The sequence below is a fragment of the Notolepis coatsorum genome, assembly GCF_963971535.1.
Source record: "Notolepis coatsorum genome assembly, chromosome: 3".
In the NCBI taxonomy this organism is placed as follows: Eukaryota; Metazoa; Chordata; class Actinopteri; order Aulopiformes; family Paralepididae; genus Notolepis; species Notolepis coatsorum.
Genome location: NC_140167.1, coordinates 124,023,943 through 124,050,021, shown reverse-complemented (window position 1 = coordinate 124,050,021; position 26,079 = coordinate 124,023,943). Strand labels below are relative to the sequence as shown.

General features: G+C 46.1%; 1 protein-coding gene across 1 annotated transcript in view; it reads right to left on the bottom strand.

Annotated features, from left to right (window-relative positions):
- The window catches only part of LOC311225992 (dynein axonemal heavy chain 7-like), a gene marked incomplete at both ends in the record, with an annotated part of 810,419 nt that overhangs the window by 731,760 nt on the left and 52,580 nt on the right, over positions 1-26,079 (bottom strand).

The following is a 26,079-nucleotide window of genomic DNA, read 5'->3' as shown; positions in this document are numbered from 1 at the left end:
TTGTGAAGGGCCAGATTAAACCGAATATATATATTTATTTGTATATATATATTTGGTTGTATTTGTATATTCTCTAATATTCCCTGATATCCCTTGTATATTCCTTGTACAATATGCATTGAATATCCATTCTAGCCTACTGAACATCCCATAATAGTCTCCATTCTACTATTGGTCGAGACCTTGGTGCCAGGCTGCCATACCCCCCAGACCCAGTTCAAACGTACCGCTCAACATGTACGAACAAGTCCTAGTTCCGCATAGGAATCTGGCTACCGCACCACTAACGGTACTATTTGTTCATAGTGCGTATATATACTGCGCTACTAAAGTAGGACTTTCTTTTTAGTCCAGTTTCTTACCCTCCAATAGAGTGACAGACGTAAAGCCTCCCCGCGACGCCACGTGTGGGAGTAAGGCCAAGTTCGGCCTACCATCGGTATTGAGACATCGTGTATATTAATATTTGAATAGTCATATTTGGCACTATATCGTCGAGTTGGACGTAGTCTATTAAGCTAATAATAGTCTATTCATATGTAGTGCTTCGTGCGGTGAGAATACTATCGTAGTCAGTACCCCATCGTTTCGGGCAGAGAACTGGCTGCTTATCCAGGGTGGCCGACCCCATGTGAGGCTGCACCCGAGGAGCCCCAGAGCCGACGAGCGAGTGGACCTGCATACCGGATTATTCTACCGACGACAGCCCGCCTTCCCAGGCACGGATTATGCTTTGTATACAGTGATTATTCTATGGATAAAGACCAACACTGCCGTGTGTTGGAAAACCCCCCCCCGGAGAGGACGACAGGTGAGGAGACGCTCTACACGACGAGGTCGCTTCACGTCTCTCCATTGTGGACCGAAGGAAGCCGGCCCACAGAGAGTCCAACTGCTTTCATCTGTGGATCGAGGATCGCTGAGGCACCGAGCCGCACAACCGTGGGTTCTCCCAGGATACCCTCGGCCAGACGGATACAGCCAGACTCTACCCCCCCCCCCCTTCTCCAGTTGTCTTACAAGCGACCGGAATTCCCCCCTAGTGTATCCAGTTCTATAATCATTAAAGTATCATTGCTATTATTCCTTAAATATTCCAGGTTGTATATTTACCGCCTGCGCCACCAGAGATTGGACGTTCTCTATTGATATACCAACGAATACTCATTTGCCATAAAAGTGCATCCTATTTCAAATCATAAATGTAATTAAGTGATTGCTCTACATACCTTTTGCTATGTATTAATTATTATTAAACGCAGACTTTCGACTTGGTACATTTGTGTTGGATCGTTTCATCTACGTGGGAGTGTAATTATTTATGCCTAGTACTGGGTGGCCAGAGTCTAAAGTACAAGAGGTAGTGGTAGTAAGTATCATATCTAACAATACAGTCAGGGAATTGTACCCCTCAGTTACAATTGGTCCTTCGAGCCGGAGGGTAATTAGTGTAATATTAATATAGTGTTATTAATATTGAAATGGCCTATGATGAACACTCCACGAAACGATCCTCCTAACCAACGCCCGCATCGCGAACGACGGCTCCCTCAGTACTTAGAGGCTTACGCTGTCAGTCAACAACCTAGTCTTCTACTAACAGTAAACGCGGTAAAACTAGAAAGTAAAAGTATGTCTAACCCCAACGCCCAGACTACCCCGACCATAGAGGCCCCTACGGGTTCTAATGTAACTGACCAAGTTCACGGTGGGGACCAGTGGGAACCAGACATGACTTCACACCCCGCCAGTACTGAAGAAGTAGTCCCCGATGAGTCCCGGGAGGAATACAACGCTACCGAGAGAGAACTCGGCACGGAAGAAGACGGGGAGAGCACCGTGGAGATAGAGCTCCAAGGCTCCGCAAGGAGTACCCCGAGGGAAGGCTCCCCTATACAACCGCCTTCTCCCAGCGAGGCAGAGAGGACCCTACAGCAGGCCTTCCTCATCAGCCTGAACGCCGCTGCTGAACGCGACCGACTGCAGATCCAGCAGCGGAGCGAAGAAGAGCATATACGTCTAGAAATAAGACGCATTCAGAGGGAAGAGAATGTGGCCCGAGACCGAGCAGACAGCCAGCGAGCAGCTGCTGGTGCTCTACGGGACGCAGAGCGCGACAGACAGCAAGCGCAACTAATAGAACAGCTGATCAGACGGACAACACCCTCTCCCTCCGCCAGAGGCTCCAGGAACTCGTCTCGACACACCTCCAGGGCGGCATCCCCTAGCCGAGTAAACAACCCTGAACTTGACCAACAGACGAGGTCTATACCCCCCACAGACCACCTCCCCCCACCGGTCCAAGCGAGACCTAGCAACCGGGAAGGAGCAGCATATCCTGTGGAGAGGCTAAACCAGAGACTACAAGCACTGGATGACCTAACTGAAGACGAAGAGGAAGAGGAGGAGAACCACGCCCGACGACAGCACAGTACTCTACCGGACCAGGAGGTCCGGTACAGCCCAGACTATACTCCCGCGGAGCTGCGCTACAGACCCCCGACTCTATACCCGGGTGAGCACGACGCACGACCCGCACCGAGGAACAGCACCTGGACAAGCGGGCCATGGTACACTGCCGGTACCAGCCCATACCAAGGAGCGGGAGGAGACTCGCCTAGGAGGCCTCTCCCCCAACGCTCGCCGATGTATCCAGAGTCAGCGTCATACATTGGCACGCCTATGGTACCCGACTTCACCCAAGAGAACCGGGCCCAGTATACAGAACTCCGCATGTGTCTGGAGACCATGTTGGTGGATGTATTGGATGAACGCCATAAATACGCCATCCTACTGAAGCACTTAAAGGTACCCCGCGCACATAATATAGCGCTCGCCTACGCGACTTCCACCACCCCATACACAGCAGCGCTGGTAGCATTGGACCAGAGGTATGGGCGCATATGGGATTACGTGATCCAGGAGATCCGACACATCGACCGCTTACCCCCAGCAATAGACAATCGAGCACTGGACGACCTGTCCATCAGAGTGCAGTCCCTGGTAGGGATGTTGGGAGCGCAGAGAGAGAAGGGGAGGCATGAACTTTACGCCAACTCAAATGTGGAAAGGATCTTGGAGAAGCTGCCGCCCGCTCGACAGGAGCGTTTTAGGCGGCAGAGAGACCACCGAGACCCGAATGGCCCCGAACCGAACCTCCTCGATCTAGCAGACTTCCTGGCGAGAGAAGTCAGCAGCCTACGGCTAGATACATTCGGACGGAGCACCCCTGGCTCCAGAGAAGGAACCAGACGACTAAATGATGGAAGAAGATCGGTGACTGTGATGCACCAATCGGAGTCAGTACCGAGCAGCAGGAGCCACAGTACCCCCTCCAGAACGGAGAAGTGGAAGATAGTGTGCCCCTACTGTGAGAAAGAACACTGGCTAGCGCAATGTGACTCCTTCCCCAAGCTGAACGCGGAGGAAGCAAGTCAATGGATAAAGTCCAACAAGCGCTATTTTCGCTGTGCGCGCTCACACATGGCAGCCGAATGCCGCTTAAAGAAAAGGTGCACCAAGTGCGATGGAGCCCATCTGGACATACTTCACGACAGTAACAGACGGCGCCCTTCACCCGCACCATCCAGCAGCAAAGCGAGCGTCATGTACATCGATCCCGCCAGCAGCAGTGGAGCCCGAGTACTCCTAAAAGTAGTGCGTGTGACACTAAGCTACCAGAATAAAGTCCTGGACACTTACGCCGTCCTCGATGACGGGTCAGAGAAGACCCTTCTGCTCGCCTCCGCTGCGGCCCAGCTAGGGCTGCGGGGAAGCGAAACCCAAATGACAATTCGGACAATAAGACGAGATTTGAAGACGATAAAGGGCGAGAATGTCTCATTCTCTATCGCAGCAAGCGGCCAGCCTGAGCGACGGTACCAGATTACAGACGCTTTCACCAGCCAAGAAATAGGACTGTCGCGGTACACATACCCCGTCGCCAAGCTGATGGAGAAATATGCACATCTGCGCAAGTTACCGATCCCGCTCATAGACAATGCTATGCCGACCCTGTTGATAGGCTCCGACCATGCAGACCTCATTGTCCCGATAGACCGGGTTCATACCGGACCCCGAGGCTGTCCTGCAGCAGTCGAGACCCGTTTGGGATGGACTCTCCAAGGCCCGCTCGCCAAATCTCTCAACCGAAGTACAGCCACTAGATGTCTCCACTCCCGAGTCACAGAGGGAGAAACCGCACTCCTGCAACACGTAGAGCGGCTATGGACCTTGGAACAAATGCCCTTTAAGAACGGAAAGAAAGACATTCGCTCTAAAGATGACATTTACGCCATTCACCTCCTCGAGACAGGGACCAAGAGAGTCCCGGTCAACGGCGTGTTGAGATACGCCACGCCACTCCTGCGGCAAGAAGGAATGCCTACTTTCCACGCCAAGACAGACGCCACAGAACGGTACCTGCTGAACACGGAGCGGCGCTTAGCCAAGAACCCCGCCCAAGAGAGTGTATACCGCGCTGAGATTGGGAAGCTCATCACAGCGGGACACGTCACAAAGATGGACATTAAAGAGGCTGACCAGACCACTGAATCGTGGTACGTGCCTCACCACAAGGTCCATCACAACGGTAAAGACCGCATAGTATTTAACTGCAGCTACCAGATCGGATCCCAAAATCTGAATAAAGAGTTACTGCCCGGTCCCACACTCGGCCCCTCCCTACTCGGCGTTCTACTCCGCTTCCGCCAGGAAAAGGTGGCCATCAGCGGGGACATTAAAGGAATGTTCCTGCAGGTGAGATTAGTAGAGGAGGACAAGCCCCTGTTACGGTTCCTATGGAGAGAGAAGCCAGGAGATGAGCACCCAGCCATCTACCAATGGGAAGTCCTCCCCTTCGGAACGACGTGCAGCCCCTGCTGTGCTACATTTGCACTACAGAAACATGTAGCAGAGGACCCAGCAGCGGACGAAGAGGTCCGACACAGCGTAAAGAACAGCTTCTACGTAGACAACTGTCTACAAAGCCTTTCAACCCAGGAAGAAGCCGAGGCTCTCCTGATTAAACTCCGCGCCTCATTGATCAAAGGCGGCTTTGATCTCAGGCAGTGGGCCAGCAGCGATCCGCAAGTACTGCACAGCCTCTCCTCCGAGGACAAGGCAGCCAGCAGCGAGACCTGGATGGCTACAATCCCGGGAGAAGCCCAGGAGATGACCCTGGGATTGGTGTGGCGATTCAAAACAGATTCGCTTCACTACAGACACAAGCCCCTGACTACGGAGCAGGGAAGGCCGGCGGCGGCGCCGACCACCAGACGGAGTGTGTACACAACACTCGCCCGACAATATGACCCGCTAGGATGTATTCTACCGTACACCACCAGGGCAAAAATGATTGTACGAGCATTGTGGGACAAGGACCAGGGCTGGGACGACCCCATTCCCGCACACCTTGCATCCACCTGGAGAGAGTGGGAGATGGAGCTCCACTCACTCCCAGGCGTTAATATGCGCCGAAGCTACTTCCCACCCACGGTGAGGCCAGAGACATGTAAAATGGACTTACACGTCTTCAGTGACGCCTCAGAGGTCGCATACGGATCAGTAGCCTACTTGCGGGCCCAAGAAGAGGGGGGAGAGATCTACACAGCATTTGTCCTCGCCCGCTCGAGAATAGCCCCACGCAAGCAACAATCTATCCCACGTCTAGAGCTCTGCGCAGCCCTAGCCGGAGCGCACCTAGCCACGCTCATCCAACGTGAGCTCACCATACCGGTGTCTAGAACAATCCTGTGGTCAGATTCCACGACAGTACTCGCCTGGATCAAATCGGACTCATGCAAGTACAAAGTCTTCGTGGGAGTCAGAGTCACCGAGATTCAAGACTTAACCGAAGAGTTAACCGGAGAAACAGAGTGGCGCTACGTTGATACAAAACAGAACCCAGCTGACGTCATCACCCGGGGAATGCCCCTAGATGACCTCACCCGTCGCAATGTCTACAGTGACGGCCCAGCATTCCTAAAGCTCCCGGAAGGAGAGTGGCCCACGCCTATCCCGAGGGAAGCCAGTCAGGAGGAGGCTGAGAATAAGAAGCCTGTGTTCTGTGGATTGAGCACTGTTATCTCCGCAGACCCCAACATAGATGATTGCACTACCATAGAGAGTGCACAACAAAGGACATTCCTACTGCACTACCTACCGTCTCTACAGACCCGCCAGAAGTGGGTAAAGGAGAGAGACAATTTGACAGAAGGAACGGTCGTCATGATTATTGATCAATCACTGCCCAGAGCTATGTGGCCGGCCGGCCGCGTAAGCAAAGTGATCACCGGTGCCGACGGCAAGGTCCGAGCAGCTGAAGTGCTTGTCCAGGGTCGCACTTACACCCGTCCCGTGGCGAGGCTCATAGAACTGCCCCGACTCCCAGACACAATCGATGATGACCATGACCCTATAACCCTATGACTTTGTGAAGTTGACTGACCCCTACAGCAAACCCTTATGTGTAAATAGACAACGCGATTAATCTGTCTCTGCTTAACTGATTAGGTCTGGGACCAATCAGGGGGTGGCTGTTGTGAAGGGCCAGATTAAACCGAATATATATATTTATTTGTATATATATATTTGGTTGTATTTGTATATTCTCTAATATTCCCTGATATCCCTTGTATATTCCTTGTACAATATGCATTGAATATCCATTCTAGCCTACTGAACATCCCATAATAGTCTCCATTCTACTATTGGTCGAGACCTTGGTGCCAGGCTGCCATACCCCCCAGACCCAGTTCAAACGTACCGCTCAACATGTACGAACAAGTCCTAGTTCCGCGTAGGAATCTGGCTACCGCACCACTAACGGTACTATTTGTTCATAGTGCGTATATATACTGCGCTACTAAAGTAGGACTTTCTTTTTAGTCCAGTTTCTTACCCTCCAATAGAGTGACAGACGTAAAGCCTCCCCGCGACGCCACGTGTGGGAGTAAGGCCAAGTTCGGCCTACCATCGGTATTGAGACATCGTGTATATTAATATTTGAATAGTCATATTTGGCACTATATCGTCGAGTTGGACGTAGTCTATTAAGCTAATAATAGTCTATTCATATGTAGTGCTTCGTGCGGTGAGAATACTATCGTAGTCAGTACCCCATCGTTTCGGGCAGAGAACTGGCTGCTTATCCAGGGTGGCCGACCCCATGTGAGGCTGCACCCGAGGAGCCCCAGAGCCGACGAGCGAGTGGACCTGCATACCGGATTATTCTACCGACGACAGCCCGCCTTCCCAGGCACGGATTATGCTTTGTATACAGTGATTATTCTATGGATAAAGACCAACACTGCCGTGTGTTGGAAAACCCCCCCCCGGAGAGGACGACAGGTGAGGAGACGCTCTACACGACGAGGTCGCTTCACGTCTCTCCATCGTGGACCGAAGGAAGCCGGCCCACAGAGAGTCCAACTGCTTTCATCTGTGGATCGAGGATCGCTGAGGCACCGAGCCGCACAACCGTGGGTTCTCCCAGGATACCCTCGGCCAGACGGATACAGCCAGACTCTACCCCCCCCCCCCTTCTCCAGTTGTCTTACAAGCGACCGGAATTCCCCCCTAGTGTATCCAGTTCTATAATCATTAAAGTATCATTGCTATTATTCCTTAAATATTCCAGGTTGTATATTTACCGCCTGCGCCACCAGAGATTGGACGTTCTCTATTGATATACCAACAAATACTCATTTGCCATAAAAGTGCATCCTATTTCAAATCATAAATGTAATTAAGTGATTGCTCTACATACCTTTTGCTATGTATTAATTATTATTAAACGCATACTTTCGACTTGGTACATTTGTGTTGGATCGTTTCATCTACGTGGGAGTGTTTACCATAATTATTTATGCCTAGTACTGGGTGGCCAGAGTCTAAAGTACAAGAGGTAGTGGTAGTAAGTATCATATCTAATAATACAGTCAGGGAATTGTACCCCTCAGTTACACGCATGTTTGCTGATAGGAGCTTTGAACCTAAGCGATTTGGGAAGAAGCCATTTCTTTGAAAACGTTCTGGGTTATTCCAGAAAACATTGAAGTTGTCAATGAATTTCAGGCCGTGTACAAGACATGCAGCCCCTAACCATGAATTAAAATTTAGGAGTCGACTGAATGCTTCTTGTCCTCTGCGAAAGCATGCAATTGGTCCACTGATGGACACATCAGTGTCTGTGTACACAGACTGATGTTTGTCTAGTGTGTTCATTAAACGTGTGAAATCGTCTTTCAAAGTCTCTGTGCCAGTCTTCTTTCGCAGGATGTCAAACGATCCAGAGTGAATGACAATTTTTGTTATTCCCGGTCTGATTAGTGTTGGAAGTATTTCGGCCAGCTCTTTCACAGATGTATTGTCTAGACAGATATTTTCTGTGTTTGCCATCTCCACATACCTTGTTGTGGAATCTCCAATCAGTATGCAGTCTATTTTCTGTGTGAGGTTAGCATTTTTCTTTCCAACAGTTTTGGGGCCGTTTGTTTTTGGGCTAGGCCTAGTCTGCCGGTTCTTTCCACAGTCCTGTGGCCTTGGTGAAACCTCGTTAGCCTTCTCAATAGCCGGCATGTTAACGCTGGTCCCGTACCTTCGGCGTTGGCTACCGCGACGTTCTCCTCTGCGCATGATAGTCTCTTCGCTGTTAGCCGTTCGCTCGGTCTGGGTCGTGTTTGCTAGCCGTGTCACTAGTGGCTCTGTTTTCCTCGTCGTCTCGTCGTTAGCGTGTGCTTCGCTAGCATTAGCGTGAGCTCCGGCATGCCAGCTGTTTGCTTCGCTAGTGTTAGCGTGAGCTCCGGTATTCTTGCTATTAGCGTCGTTAGCGTGAGCTCCGTTACGCTCGCTGTTTGCTTCGTTAGCGTTGTTAGCCACGCTTCTATGTCTCTTTGCTTTGGGTGTTGATATGCGTGTTTCCGAGAGTAGGTTGAAACTATTTCCTGGCGGTACCGGGGGTGAGGTCCTGGATCGTTTATTTCTCCTTTTATCCTTGACAGTGATCCACTGCTTTGGTCTAGCTCCTTGGTTGTGCCAAGGACCGTCTTTTGGGTGGTGCTGTTCTGTAGCTACTAGCATAGGCCAGTTCTCAATCATGGTATTGTTGGCTATATTTGTAGTAGCTTCATAAATAGAGTCAATGAGTTGCTCATCCTGCTGTATTTGGTACAGGGTAGAAACCCGAGCCTCCAGCTCTACAATCCTCGTACTCATCTGCAAGCAATTAGTACATTCTGTGGGAGAGCCGAGTCCCGGCATCTTCCCTTATTTCCTGTCTTTTCAGGTTAGGCTAAGCTGAAGCTAAGCTAGGTACTTAGCTGGTGGTGGTGGTGGTGATGATGATGATGGTGGTGATGATGGTGGTGGTGGTGGTGGTGATGGTGGTGGTGGTGGTGGTGGTGATGGTGGGTCACTCACTTCACAACCGGGGTCTTTATGAAATATCTCTCCCCTACACGGGGCAGTTCCGTTGCCCTGGAGCTGTGCTATTACTCACACGACCAAAACCACTGTCGTCTTCCGTCTCGTTAAAACTCAAAATAACAAGGAAAGCCTTCCTCGTCTTTCATAAATATCCTTGCCTTCCGACATAGTCCTTTGTGTGTAGCTGATAAGACGGCTCGCTATTCCTCCCACAGAGAATCTTGCTACTCGTTCTTTCGACTGTGGTAAAAAATCTGAATAGATAAGAAGATTCACAGTTCTGGAGAAGTACCATAGGAACTGGGAGTTAAGATACAGAGTAATTAAAGTTGAAAGGGCTGTAATAAATCATTATAATAGCGATAGGCAAAAGCAGCGGAGCGGAGCGACAGTGAAAGCAGCTTGCGTTGCTGAAGCAGGAAGTGCAAATATCTCCATTTTGATGTGTTCCACTCCAGCTTGTTCCAGGGTCGGGGTGCTTTGACCTTTACTTAGGTCTTGTTTCTCCTTCATCTTGTTTTCTTCCATATTAGCTTTGATCTCTTTCCGTTGCTTTCGAATGTGATTGGAATAAGGCTCCATAAGGATCTTCACTTTATTTGCCTCTTCCATTCCCTGTTCATACATCTTTTGTCTCTCCGTCTTAGGCTTCACAATGTCAGACATGCACACATCCCCGTTCTTTAGAGGTAAATCAATGGTGTATTCACCCTCCACAAGCTTAACAGTGTTTTCAACCATTTCCATTAACTGTCGATCCTCTCTTGATGGACCCAGCTGTTTGTCATGGCTGCACTGAGGGAAGTCAATTTGAAACTGCTGCTCCCACAGTTCATCCAATTTCACGACTGAGATTCATTCATTCAATCTTTATTTATACTCGATAATACACTGAGTAATTAAACTCATTTACAGTGCCGTCGAGATGTTACATACACAAGTGTCACAGTGTGTTCATAAATATAAAGACATCAGACAATCAGAATAATTGAGAGCACATTTTAAAATACATTAAAAAAAAAGAATAAAACATATTTTAAAAAGAATAAAATAGCTCAAAATTAAAACAGAGGTAATAATTTAAAAACAATTACATATTGTGGTGACCTGATTGGTGATTAAGGTTCTAAACCGACCCATAGACACTAGAGTGTCTAGTTTCAGTGTTTCCTGCAGTTTTCTTATTAAAATGGATGTTCAAGTCTCCATTTAGGATCACCTTATCATATCCGGTAACACATAGTGAGATCAGTTCAGAGAGCTCCTGTATAAATATTGGTGAGTGTCTAGGTGGGCGGTATATTGTGACAATAATAGTTGATTCTGTTTTTAGTTCAATGGCAAGATATTCCATTGACATGAACTCGCCTAGTTCTGTGATTCTAAACAAGAGTTTTGAGGAGAAGATTGCTGCAACTCCTCCGCCCCTTTTATTTTTTCTGGGTATTTGAAAAAAGTTATAGTCTGGTGGACAAGGTTCTATCATTATTGATGTAGCTGTGTCATTATTTAGCCATGTCTCTACTAGGCAGATGCAATCCAAGTTATTTTCTTTAATCAGATCATTTACTAAGAATGTTTTATTATTCAGTGATCTGACATTTAGGAAAGCTAATTTTATTTGTTGGACTTCTTTAGAGGAGGTCTGCTTTGGCTTGACCGTGATGGCCCTGAGGTTAATAGCAGGTAAACGCATTGATGGCGTATATTTTTCACCATGCCATTTGCTGGTTATGATTACTTGTATGTTTTGAGAGATGGCATGGCAATTGTGCTATACTGCACCGTACTGACTGCTCTGTGCTTTCGGGGACATTTGATCAGACGAGATGGCCTTGTGTGATATGGGGGGGGGGGGACGGGACGGGACGCCTTGTGCTGCTGCACTTCGTGGTGAGATTGTGTCCTTCATGACTATCTCTCGTGCTGGTATGAGCTTAATATTCTTGGAGGCCATCAAGGCATGACGCATGTTTGCTGATAGGAGCTTTGAACCTAAGCGATTTGGGAAGAAGCCATTTCTTTGAAAACGTTCTGGGTTATTCCAGAAAACATTGAAGTTGTCAATGAATTTCAGGCCGTGTACAAGACATGCAGCCCCTAACCATGAATTAAAATTTAGGAGTCGACTGAATGCTTCTTGTCCTCTGCGAAAGCATGCAATTGGTCCACTGATGGACACATCAGTGTCTGTGTACACAGACTGATGTTTGTCTAGTGTGTTCATTAAACGTGTGAAATCGTCTTTCAAAGTCAAATTGACAGGGTATTCCATGATGTAGGGGCAAAAAAGCCAAAAGCAGATCTACCAAGTTCAGTACAAACTCTAGGCACTCTAAGTGTAAGCCAAAAACTGGATCGTGTACGACAGGGTCCAGTGGTCCATTCCAATAAAGAACTAATATAATTTGGACAATCTCTAATTATGGCTTTATAGATAAAAAGATTGCAATGCAACTTACGTCTCTCTGCCAGAGAGGCCCACCCAACCTTATTATATAGGATACAATGGTGAGTACCATAACTATCACCGGTGATAAATCTAATGGCTGAATGATAAACAGAGTCTAAGGGCTTAAGAGTGGAAGCCGCTGCATGTCTATAAATCACATCTCCGTAATCCAAAACAGATACTGTAGGAATACTGCTTCAACAACTCTCTTTCTACTAATCATAGGGAAGTTGGCTCTATTTCTATACAAAAAGCCACTCTTTTTCCGTAATTTACTGGCGAGAACGCCCACATGATATTTAAATGTAAGTCCTTCATCAATCCAAATACCAAGGTATTTGTATTCTGAAACTCTCTCGATATAAGAACTGTTCAGAGTCGATATATGCAAGTCACTATAAACAATATTTTTGGCTTTGGAAAACAACATGAATTTAGTTTTACTGGCATTAAGCACCAATTTTAGACTAATAAGTGCATCTTGCAGGGCGTCAAAGGAGAGTTGTAAATATTTAGTGGCCAGTTGCACAGAATCAGCAGTACAATAGAGAACTGTGTCATCCGCGTAAAGGTGGCTTTGACAGCTGCTCAGAGATGAGACAATATTAGGGATGCACCGATATGAAAATTGGCCGCCGATACCGATACCGATTGTTCAACTAACACTATCGGCCGATACCGATACCGATAGCGATATTTGTATATTTGTATATAAGTATTTGTAAAAAAATATATATTTTTTTTTTATTTTTTTTTAAACCTTTTATTTTTTTTTAATGAAACTACTGTATATTTGTATGTGTATGTTTGTATTTGTAGGCCTCTTTACTTACTTAAAAAAAGGAAACGTCAAGAAATATGTTTATGGTATCACTATCTCTCTCCCAGTATCGTCTTGCGGCCTGCAGAGGGATACTATTTTCTCAACCAGAGCTTTCAACCAATGCAATGGAACCATTCTTGCGGCCTGCAGCGGGATACTATTCTCTCAACCAGAGCTTTCAACCAATGCAATGGAACCATTTTGATTGACAGTCGATTCGGCCAATTACGCCACACCGCTAGCACCCACCTCCTGCTGTCCTTACCACCAATCGGCAAGCGTTTATTAATTTTTCTACTTCCGGGCATGCCGCCATTGTTCTGTTTGCGAGAGCAGAACACACTTAACGTAGCTACGTTAGCTGCCCGGCCCGCCGACCGGCGCTCCACGCATGACCAAATGAGACATAATGATTTTACTGCAACAAATGTTATAATAAAACAAAGCCTTTCTATACATTTGTCTGGTTGAAAACTTTATTAACAGATTGCAGAATGTGTAGTTGGGTACGGAATGAGCAACGGAATGGAACCGAGCTATGAACGGACTAACGGAGTAATGCCTTGTTTACTGCTATCTTCGGGTAAATAATATGCTTGTTATTGAACGTGTAACACTTCATTTTAACAGCAGATACTTTCTTAAATGCCATCTTCCCGAGAGAGGGTGTTGACGGGGAGTTGTGTTATTAATAGCATTGAACAGCTAACCGAAAGCTAGCGTTAACTATTGTTAAAGGTTTAGCCATAACGTTACCTTGGCTAAAGTTGGGGCTATTCATAATGCAGCAATAATGGCTGCAGACCTGCAAGCAAAGTACAGCAAGTTGACAAAGGAGTATTCCAACGCAAATCACATTTTCACCAGTAACGTTAGTCTTGCATCTCCCGGTAGCTAATGAACGGACTCGGAGTAATGCCTTGCTGCTATGGGTAATAATAATATGCTGATGTTATTGTCCGTGTAACACTAACTATATAACGCTAATGCCACAAAACGAATGCCTTGTTAATCATAAACTAGTTACTTTGATGCAGTAGCTTGTGTGTGTGTGTGGGGGACGGCGGGCGTTGTGCAGGTAGGTCGTGTAGTGATATGCAGTAGGTACCATATAATGCCGGTGTGCAACCCGGACAATATATAAGAGTGCACCAGTATGTATGAGGGTCGCTATGTCAACCAAGTAAACTTGAGTCCAGTCTGCAACTTGTTGTCTTCATTGTCTCGATAACACTTCATGGTGACAGCGGTAACAGTAGTGGATTGCTACAAGCAGGACGGGAGATTGTCTGAGGATAATTATGCATCGGCAGTAGTAGGAAACCCGTCACTCCGTCAGCGCTAACTCGGCGCTAATGAAGCAATCTGACAGCTGACACCTGACAGCAGCAGTCCACACGCTGGAAGCGCAACCCGAGTGAGAAGACGTCATGGCATCACATTTGCCAACAATGAATTGGGCCGACCCGGATCAGGGTGAGGCTATTTCATTGTTTAAACAAAAAATGTCTCTTTACCTGGAAGATGAGGAAATAGTCGGCGATGCTAAACAGGCACGGAAAATATGTCGTGGCATTGGAGATGAAGGACTGAAACGGCTGAATGCTAGTGGACTCAGTGAGGCTGACAAGAAAAAGCCAGCCAAACTATGGGAATTCTATGAAGGTCAGTTAAAATTGAATGTTAACTTTAGAATCCATAGGCTCCAATTAATGCAATATAGACAAAAAACAGACGAAAGCATTGATGATTTTGTGACCAGAGCCAGAACATTAGCTCAAAAATGCCAGTTTATTGATGAAGAGCTCAATGAACGTTTAATGGAGCTGATCATTGCCAGCACACCCCACGATGCTCTGAGGAATGACCTGTACAGCAAACCCAAAGGCCATCCTCTACAAGAGGTGCTACAAGAGGGGCGGAAATATGAAGCCCTATCAGCAGGAAATGAACAGTTACACCAACTGGGTATGTCACATGGTGAGAAAATACATGCAGTGGACAGAGGGCGAATATGCCAAAACTGTGGCAGGAGCCATAAACCCTGTCAATGTCCTGCATTCAACGATGAATGCTCTGCCTGTGGTACCAGAGGCCACTGGGCGAAGTGCTGCAGGAAAAGCAGGCGGCAGGGACAACAACGCTTCGGTCAAAGCCAAAGAAGCAAGTCTCCACCACCACCACAAAGACAGGACAGACAACAGGCCTCCAGGAGTTACCACAGACAGCGGGGTGAGTCCCATATCAATGCTATAGACAGCACAGAGGCTGATGAAGAAGGGGAGTACCAAACAAAATTCTACTCAATCACCATCAGTGAGAAGTGCATGCACAGCATTGAGAGCAAGCCACCCAGAGAAGAGGCATACACAACACTGAACGTGAGACCACCTGACCTACCAGGCCACAGACATACACTCCATCTAAAAATAGACCATGGGGACATAGAGCTAGATGAGCGCATTGATGGAGTTGATATGGAGATCGAGGATCAGAAGCAATATGCCATTGCATTAATAAACTTCTCCCCTGAGAAACAGGACGCTCTCCGTACAGAAACAGTGAGGGATCTCAAACTTAATGCCCTCAAAGAAGTCATTCACCTAGGATGGCCAGAGCACATCAAAGACCTGCCGAAGGACCTGCGTGCTTACTGGTCCTTCAGGGATGAGCTCGCAATGGAAGCAGGAGTCATATTCAAAGGTAGACAGGTACTCATCCCAGACTCCATGACTGAGGACATCCTGAAACAGTTACATGTGGGCCACCAAGGGATTGAGAAAACGCGTCGCCTTGCCAGAGAAAGTGTCTATTGGATCAAAATGAATGATGACATCGAAAGGGTGTGCAGATCCTGCAGAGTGTGTGTGGAACATCAAGATGCAAACCCAAAAGAACCTCTCCACCCACACCACATACCATCCAAACCATGGCAGTCTATCGCTTCTGACCTATTTGAGGTCAAAGGTCGCCAGTTCCTTCTGACTGTGGACAGGTATTCCAAATATCCACTGGTGGATGAAATGCCTAATGTGTCTAGCCATGCAGTCGCACAAAAAATGCAGATGTACCTGTCACTGTTTGGCCGAGTAGACGAGATCCTAACAGATAATGGCCCACAGTACACAGGGCAGGCCTTCCAAAGGTTTGTAACAGACTGGGGAGTCAAACACATCACAAGCTCTCCCCATTACCCAAAGAGCAATGGGTTCATTGAAAGGCACGTGAGACACATCAAATCAATTGTGACCAAAACCCTGGAACAGGGAGGCAATCTACAGATGGCATTACTACAGGTCAGAGCGACGCCCATCGACAGTAAACTGCCATCACCAGCAGAATTGATATTTGGGAGACCTGTCACCACCCTGCTGCCAAGTCGGGCAGAGCCAGGCAGGGAGGAGCATAGGGTTCACATGGAACAGAGAACAGCGGACCTAAAAGAGCATCACGACCGCAGCTGCCGCAGAGAATTACCCCCACTCTGCCCCGGACAGCATGTGACTGTGCTGAACAAGGATAGAGGGACATGGCATCCAGCTATCATTGTACAAAAATGCATTGAGCCAAGAAGCTATGTTGTACAAACACCAAATGGCAACCAGGTCAGGCGGTGCAGGAGCCACCTGCGTGAGCTATACATCCCACAGATGCAGAGAAGTCCAACACAGACACACTTTGCTGTGCCACAGCTTCAAGAGGACACCCACGAGGGCCCACCGGAAACACCTACAATGCAGAGTGACCCACCGGAAACACCTACGATGTCACCCTGTACTACACAGGTGCCCAATAGCCCAGGACCAAGACGCACAAGATGTGGGAGGGCTGTGAACAGACCAGATTTTTACAAAGACTATGTGACCTGAGCACACATTATTGCACGGAAGGTGCCCACTACAGAGGGCCAGAACAACACCAGGAGCACAAGGCTGGGTCGTCAGGGGGACTCTGGTGCTTTGTTATCATTATGGTCTTGGGGGGTGAATGTAAACCTAAATAAGGGGGGGGATTTGCACTTGGTGATGTGATTTCAGTGGACTATTGACATAAGAGTGTTCCGCTAATTATATGGGGCGATGCTGCTAAACAGGGGGGATGTAGTGATATGCAGTAGGTACCATATAATGCCGGTGTGCAACCCGGACAATATATAAGAGTGCACCAGTATGTATGAGGGTCGCTATGTCAACCAAGTAAACTTGAGTCCAGTCTGCAACTTGTTGTCTTCATTGTCTCGATAACACTTCAGGTCGCGAGTGAACTTTTTTTTTTTTGCCTTTTGACGCTACACAAATTGATGGGTATTTATCGGCGACTGCTATCGGCACATTTGAGCTTATCGGCCGATAGGCCGATAGCAGTCAACAAGGCACTTATCGGCCGATACCGATACCCGACCGATATATCGGTGCACCCCTAGACAATATTATTAATATAAATGGTAAATAAGACCGGGCCGAGGATTGATCCCTGTGGAACACCTTTTGTGATGGGTAGAAGCTCTGATTGGGCATTTCCCATTTTCACACACTGAAAACTTTCTGTTAAATAGTTTTGAAACCAACTGCAAGCACCTGTATCAAAGCCAACACTCTGCAATCTTTGTAAGAGGAGAAGGTGGTCAACAGTATCAAACGCCTTAGACAAATCTACAAACAGGGCAGCACAATGCTTTCCTATGTCAAGGGCTGATACAATGTCATTTATAACTACAGTAGCCGCCGAGATTGTACTGTGTTTTTCTCTAAAACCAGATTGGTGTGGGTTTAATATAGAGTGTTTTGTGATGAATGTTTTAAGTTGGTTGTTTACCAATGACTCCAGGATTTTTGCTAGACAGGATAACTTGGAGATTGGTCTGTAATTATTTAGGTCACTTTTATCCCCCCCTTTATGCAAGGGGGTCACATGGGCTGTTTTCCAGGCAACAGGAACCACACCTGTTAGTAGTGAAAGATTAAATATGTGTGTTATTGGCTTTGAAACCAATGGTGCAGCTAGTTTGAGGAAAAAAGGATCCAACCCATCCTCTCCAGTTGATTTCCTGGTATCAATGGCTTGAAGTGCCTCAAGAACCGAGTTTACAGACAAGGGTTGTAAATGAAACTGAAAATCATGTCTTATCTGCACAGGGAATGTACAGGGCTCCTGATCCTGTCCACCTGGTGGCCCTACATGGCTATTCTCAAATAGATGACCAGCTTCAATAAAATGTTGGTTTATGGCTAAACAGAAAAGCTATGGTTAGCAGTAACACTAGGTTGTTCACGGTCTGCCCCTCCAGACAATGACCCATTAACAGTCCATCCCAACCTGGTCTGAACAGCATACGGCCCTCCATTTTCACTTGGAATTACCTTTACTGGCTCCAGAGCTCTAGGTACGTTCAAGCCAATCAAAAGTTCAATGTCTCCATCAATTTCAGGTAGATGTACCCCATGCAAGTATGGCCATCTGCACAAATCTTGCTGCCGTGGTATATTGCTCCTGCTGACAGGCATTTTCTTCTGTGTGAAGACGTCTGGCAAGTCATAGTAGAGGCCACTGTCCAAGCCCGCTATCTCCAAGTCTGACACAATGCAACATCCCACAACCTTTTCCTGGCCCATAGTATGTAGGAGAATTTCAGTTGCTCTTCCTGAGATATTCAGTTTATTCATCAGGTTTGTTGTGCAGAATGATCCTGAGCTTCCTTGGTCCAAAAAAGCATAGGTTTCCACAATGGTATGGCCCTTTTTAGACTTGACCTTGACTGGCACTATGGGAAGTTTGCAGTCCTGCTCACTGGCCCCAGTGAGACCACTAGTTTGCACCGCTATCAGAGCACTGCCCACTGCCGTGTCAGTATCAGCTGCCACTGTCCTTTTTCCCTCTGCCTCCTTGTCCTTCGGGTAAATGTGAAGCATGCTAGGATGTCTGTATCCACATACTTTACATGACAGTCGCCTCCTGCAGTCCTTACTTATGTGCCCTCTGCACAAACAGCCAAAACAGATTCTGTGCTCTCTCAGGAAGGCAATCTTGTCCTCATGTGCCCTCTTTTCTAGTAGCGGGCACAACTCCAGTACATGTTCACCCTCACAACACAGGCAGGTCTTTTCATCCAGTGAGCCTCCTTCCTTTTGCATATAGTCCTTTCCCTCCACAGAAGTGACTGTAGTTGCAAAACTACTTCCTCTGTTGTATTGACGCTGTTGGCTGTTTTTTCTGCAGTCATTGCTTCGCACTGTGGTTGGAATATCCTGTATATTACCAAATACAGGATCAGATATAATTTTCACCTGGCGCTCAATGAAATCCACAATGTCAGGAAAAGTAGCTCTATTATGACGTCTCTCTTGAATATCACAAGCCACCGTCCTCCATTTGTCTCTTAGCTTGTACGGTAACTTTTTTATTACTGTCATCATGTTTGCAGGCATGTTGAGCTCAGACATGTACTGTATGTACTCCATTGCGTTACAACATCCTCTCAAAAAGAGACCATAAGTTTGTAGTGCTTTGACATCTTCTACCTTAACCGTTGGCCAAGAGAGGGCCTTGTCCAAATAAGCTGCAGCAATCTTTTGCTCATTTCCAAAGTGTTCCTCCAACAAAGCCTTTGCCTTGTAATATCCTCTGTCTGCAGGCATTTGTTGACAGCTTTTAACTAGCTCCCGTGGTTGCCCCCTGGTGTACTGTGCCAAGAAGTGCAGACAGTCTCTTACATCACTTGTCCTTTCTTCAATGTTGTACTCAAAGGTTCTCATAAAAGCATGGTACTGAAGAGGATCTCCCTCAAACACTTGGATCTCTCTGTTTGGCAAAGACGAGACATTCTGCTGTTGCACCAGCATAGCTGTGATTTCGTTTTGTCTTGCCATTATGGACAACAAGTTATTACTTTCATCTGTGATTGGCACATGAGCATGTGTACCAGCCTCAAACTGAGGTGTTGAGACACCAGTCGTGATATTAGGAGCCATCCCAAGCAGCCTGGGTGGTCTCTGGTGGACTATTCGAGATCCAACATCCACAATATTTTCTCTTTCATTTGGCCTAGTGGAATGAGAATTGGATGCGAGTATATGATCAACTCCTCCTCGGCCACGAGGCACAAATGAATCCACATCAATATTGAGAACAGCATGGGCTCCTCTCTCCATGCTGCTCAAATGGAAACAGCGTTTATCCTCAGGTTTTTTAGATGTGTTCCCACTCACATTGCTTCTTGAGGTTCTGAATACATCCATCATAGCCTGTGAGGCTGCTATCTCCACTTCAAGTTCAAATTGCTCTTTCCTTTTCCTTATTTCCTCCTCCTGCTGATCCAGATCTTGTTTGTGCTTAAGCAACCGTTGACGCGTAAGGAGAGCAGCCATTTTGGCTTCTGCTTTGACACTGGAAGACGTAGAGGCCCTTGAAATCATGGAGGACCTAGATTGTGAACCATGTCCTCTTTTTCCAACATTTGAGATGCTGTCACTTGACAGAATTCCATAATGCATTTTTTCAGACAAGACATCCTGCTCCATGTCTGAGGACATTTTGTTAAGCTGTAGCTCATCCAACCCCAAGCCTGGAGGATCTTTAGACTCCTCGTCATGAGTCTCCATGTCCCTTGTTGCATGTTTTGAGGCCAGTCTGTCATTTTCAGAGAGCCATTGTTCCACATCCTCTATAAATCCTTTGTTATATTGGTTGATGCTTGCAAACCATGCATTTTGTTTATGCTGCTCCTCCTGAGATACCAAAGTCATGAGTGAATTATGCAGTGAAATTGTGTCGTCATGCAACTGTATCAAAACAGCCAGCTGAGTTTGCACCTGTAGAGCATTATCATCATTCACCATGAGCTCCTTCAAAGCAGTGATGACACCCTTTATTTTATTCACTTTTGCATGGCGGGCTGTCTGACGTTTATCAATTTCATTCACCAAGGCCTTTTCAGTGAATTTCCGTTTTCTTTTAACAACTGCATCATCAGCTCCAATGACATTTGATCCTGCATTTAATTCACGTGCATCTGAACCAGCATTTAATTCACCGACATTTGAACCAGCATTTAATTCCCCGACATTTGATTTGCTCATGTTGACATCCAGCTTCGCTACTTTCCATTCATGAAAGCAATCAAATATTAACTGAGTAGTCGAGCAACAGAAATAAATGCGTCAATAATCCATTATCCACGTCCGCCACTTGATGTGCGTAAACTAGCGATCCACTTCATTCCGTAAACACAGTATGAATGACTGACCTGTTGCGCTGCCGTGCGCTGCCGTGCTGTCATTCATTCCGTTGTGTGTTTTCCTTTACTCACGGTTTACATCCAACGTGGCTGAGTGGTCCATCGTTCTATGCGCAAGTCCAGCGAAGCGCTATTATGGGATCCATAGCCTTTCTGTTGACAATGTAACGCGACTATTTCAATGTGACAAGTAAAAAGCCGCTGAGAGGGCTTGGGCAGGGAGATCTGTCCGACACGCGAGTCCAATGAATGAGCATGAGTCCGTAGCTGCAGTGCAAGGTTCTTTATTTTCTACCTTTGGTTACATGCTCTTGCAGATGATATATTGAGTACCATAGTGCGGTCAACAGAAATATAGGCACCCTGCCTCACCCTCTCTCTGTAACAAACAAACACTGAGTGGTTCCCAGACACAGGTGATATTAATTACCCTTCTTCCCACACCTCCGGACAGACACACCCACCACCACCATTGACAAAATGACCTACACCTCCCTGCTCCCACAATGATGGTAGCTTACCAATAAGGGCCTTAAAAATTAACAAATACCAGTGCATGCCTATAAATTACATCACCATAGTCCAAGACTGATAAGAAAACTGCTTTGACAACTCTTCAAAGGAAAGCGGATTCTGTTTCTGTGCAGTAGGAAGCCAATTTTCTGTCGCAACTTTGACGCAAGGTTGTTTACATTAATTAATCATGGGTCTGTCCTAGGGGTGTAACAATACACACCTTTTTAGATTCAATTTCTATTTCACTTTATTCTAAAGCTCAAAAGCTCAAAATAAAGTGAAACACTGCAGAGATCAAATAAAAGGAAATCTCTTCTTTCAGGTTGGACTCACTGATTCTTCCAGCACCTTAGCAAATATTTAGCCAAGATCTAGACGGCTTCAAACCAATCATAATCAAGGACCACAACTATCCGTTTTACAAAATACAGTTAGTCATTGCATCAAATGCCCAGTCAATCAATTTGAGAGTGAAAAAGATGCCTTCATTCCACCGAGCCAAAACATAAACAAGGTAAGTATTGAACCAACTGTGTTTAAACAGAGACTGCCACTACTGTACATGTGGTTCAACTAAATGTAAAGCTAAAATGTGGTGTCCTAACTAACCCCAACTGCCGCTGGTGTAGAAAAGTGAACCTGAATTATGATTTTAGGTGAATTAACACACAGCATGTGCAAACAGTACAACTAGGAACAATACAATGGTTCCAGTGCTCAGGAAATGTGCTGGGCAGCTGACTGAGGTCCTAACTAACATTTTGAATCTCTCCCTAGCCCAGGCAGTTGTTCCCGCGTGCTTCAAGTCCACCTCCATTCTGCCTGTGCCGAAACATTCCTCTGCAGTGAGCCTTAATGGCTTCCGCCCCATTGCACTCACCCCCATCGTCATGAAGGCTCGTCTCAAATCTGGCCTTTCACCCTCACTGGATAAACACCCATTTGCCTACGGTAAGGACAGGAGCATGGAGGACGCCACCTCCTCAGCGCTACACTCTCTCCGCTTGTCCCACCTGGATGACAGCAACACCCATGTGCGAATGCTGTTCATTGTCTTTAGCTCAGCATTCATCACCATCATCCCCTCCAAACTCTCCAGTCTTCAACTGGATACTTGACTTCCTAACCAACAGACCCCAGTGTGTTAGGTTAGTGTTGAGAGTCACAGCCATCGTGACCCCGCAATTGCCATCTCGTCCCCCCGTACAGACGCTATTAAGACAGTGGAAAGTGACCGACCAGGACGACAGAGGCGGTGTTGAAGTGCCACAAACAACTAGTGACACTTTTTATTATGACATCCTGTTCTCCCTGTCACTTGTAAGATATAAAGGATTAAGCATATGTTTATTATATATATCTGTTTTAAATCTAAGCATATGTTAAGAGATGACTTAAGCGTCAGTAATTATGAAGAATGTCTTTGTATTCTTCCTCCTACTTGTGTAAAACTGTAAGAACTATAACTATAGACTCTAAAAACAGTAACTTGTGTAAGACTACAATATATTGTGTAGTCCTGGAGAATGGAAAGAGAAGAGGCCTCTTATCTTACTGTTAGTGGAGCCAGGAATGTGGCCTTGGAGACGGCTCCGAGCAGAGGAGCAGAGGAGGGAGTGCTGCGGCAGAGAGCTATTGTACACTTTAAACTACGAAATACATGTATGATGTGTGAGCATATCGATCAGTGTTTAAGTATATATGAGTATTGAATTGTACATGTATATATATTAAGGCTGTCAAAGTTAACGCGATATTAACGCATTAACTCCCGATTCTATTAATGCCACAATTTTTTTTAACTCAAGATTAACTAAAAAAGAAAAAAAAAATTTAACTAGACTTCACTCAGGTGTATTATTGATGCTCTCATTGATACTATGTTTGTTTCTGAAGTGTGTGTGTGTGTGTGTGTGTGTGTGTGTGTGTGTGTGTGTGTGTGTGTGTGTGTGTGTGTGTGTGTGTGTGTGTGTGTGTGTGTGTGTGTGTGAGATATAGAGAGAGAGGGGGGTGAGAGAGATGAGGAAGGGGCAAGAGAGAAAGAGAGCTGGGATAGTGTGTGTGTGAGAGAGAGAGAGAGAGAGAGAGAGAGAGAGAGAGAGAGAGAGAGAGAGAGAGAGAGAGAGAGGGGGGGGGTGTGTGATTAATCAGCCCTTGTGTGTGTGAATGTAACAAGTTCCTAACGTTTTCTTTCCCCTATTATTTCATGCACACTTTATTCATTGTTTTAAATTATTATTTTCTTTTAAGTTATTTTGTGCATCACTCTGTTTTGAATTTGATGCAAATTTGCAATGCATGAGGGTCATCCTTTTGTGTTAAATGGCTGCATAAAGCAAGCATTTGTTGACTCGCATGTTGATAAGAGTATTACAACTTGGAACTTGAAAAAGACCCGTTTAAGGTAAAGAAAAAAAAAGAAAAAAATGCAATTAATTTGCGATTAATCGCGAGTTAACTATGGACAATCATGCGATTAATCGAGTTAAATATTTTAATCGTTTGACAGCACTAATATATATGCTATATCTGCTTTCTGTAGAGTTTGGATCATTGCAAACATGCATAGATGTTTAGTGACGTAATAGGGTTTTTCCCAAAAAAGAAAGTAATCTGTTACTTCTCCAGTAAATGTAACGACTAGAAAGAGTTCATCCTTACTGAGTGTGTTATGTGTTATGTGTTGATTGGATGGTAGAAATGACATCACTGTATTTAGACCAATAGAAGAGGTCTTGATATGATACAGAACTTGTATATAAAGCCGAGCTCGCCTGATCCGCATTAGATTTAGATTTTTAGACTTGCTGACACCATTCTTATAGTGGCAGATACTGTTGAGCGTTGTATGGAACAGAATCTGTCTATTTTTCAGAGTGGAGTCCCTATGACAAAGCTCTGTTTTTTTAGATGCTCTAAATCTTTTAAATGATAGCGACCAAGAGAGTTTTTGCTATGCTAGGCTGGAGAGAGATGTTTTGTTTTATACTTATTTTTACTGGATTGGAAATTTTCAAGACAGAATCTTTGTAACTTACTTTTTCTAATTAAAACAACTTTGTTTAAATACTTATTGAATTCGTGGACTGCTTTCTATCACAATGTGCCACGACGCTGGCCTCGCCCTGCTCTCATCTGAGGTAAAACGGTATAGCTATATTCTGGAAGCCATGCAGATTGAATCAATTGCTAGTTACTGCTTTTTAGCTAAAGTTATATAAAGGATATAATATATATATGTATATATGGCACTGTTTGTTGTTTGCGGGCGCCGGTATCTCTGTGTTCGACGGGCTCCATTGGATTTGTGGGAAACTGAGAGTCTAGCCACTGCAGGGCATGACGATCGGGCCACGGATTGATGGACCTGTCGAATTGATAAGGGGTACTGGGGCTTGCAAATGTTTATTAAGTGTTATTGCGCTAATATTACACTATTGGCAGTAGTAATACTTATTAAAAAAGTAGTAATATCATCAGGCTTTCAAATGATTAGCATTACAGGCCTTTCCTAAAAAATGATGATAATGGTGGTGACGGTGATGGTGATAATATAATTACTATTATTATAGGCAAAAGAGTTCTCCCAGACAGACGTTCGGTTTATTACAAACAAAGAAGAGGTTAACAACTCTTCTATGCTTATATTTCATATCAACTGGATATAACTAACTAGTGACTATGAAGTAAGCGTGATTAGGAATAGTAATTGACCCGATAACTTAGCGAGTTTAGCACCTCGCTGGGGGATATCGGGCGGCCACAGGGGTCTATCTCGAGTAGGTGATTTGAGATAGATAAGAGACAACCCGTCGGCATTCAACAGTTAGACAATCTCACTGCTTCCACCCTCACTGAACACCGGCGTCCTGCAGGGCTGTGTGCTGAGCCCCCTTCTCTCCTCCCTCTTCACCCACGACTGCACTCCTGTACATGGCACCAACCCCATTATCAAGTTTGCCTCATTAAAAACAATGAAAAACAAACAATGAGTCTGCCTACAGGGAGGAGATCCGACAACAACCTGGTCCTCAACACCAAGAAAACCGAGGAGCTATTCGCGGACTTCAGGAAGACCAGAACTGGCACACATGCCCCAATCCATATTAATTTGACGATTAAGTGTGTCTCCAGCTTCAAATTCCTGGGTGTTCACATCTCTGAGGATCTCTCTTGGACCCTCGACACTGGTCAAGAAAGCCCACCAATGTATCTTCTTCCTGAGGAGACTGAGGAAAGCCCACCTGCCTCCTCAGATTCTGGTGAACTTCTACTGGTACTCACTAACTGCATCACCAGAAAACACTGCAGAGGGTGGTGAAGATTCCTGCAATTGAGACTATCCAACACAAACAGTGTCTGAGGAAGGCATGCAGCATTGTCAAGGACACCTCTCACTCCAATCACTGACTGTTTGTCCTCCTTCCCTCTGGGAGGCGCTGTAGGAATCTCTGTACCAAGTCAAGCAAGCTTCTTCCCCTCAGCTGTCATCTCACTGAACTCTGTATCACGGTGACCGCCCCCACCCCCCCTCTCCCTCTCACTCTCTCTCTCATACTCACCACATCATATAAACTCTGAACCCCACTGCTTATACCTGTCACATCCTATTCCTGCCTGTCTACTCTC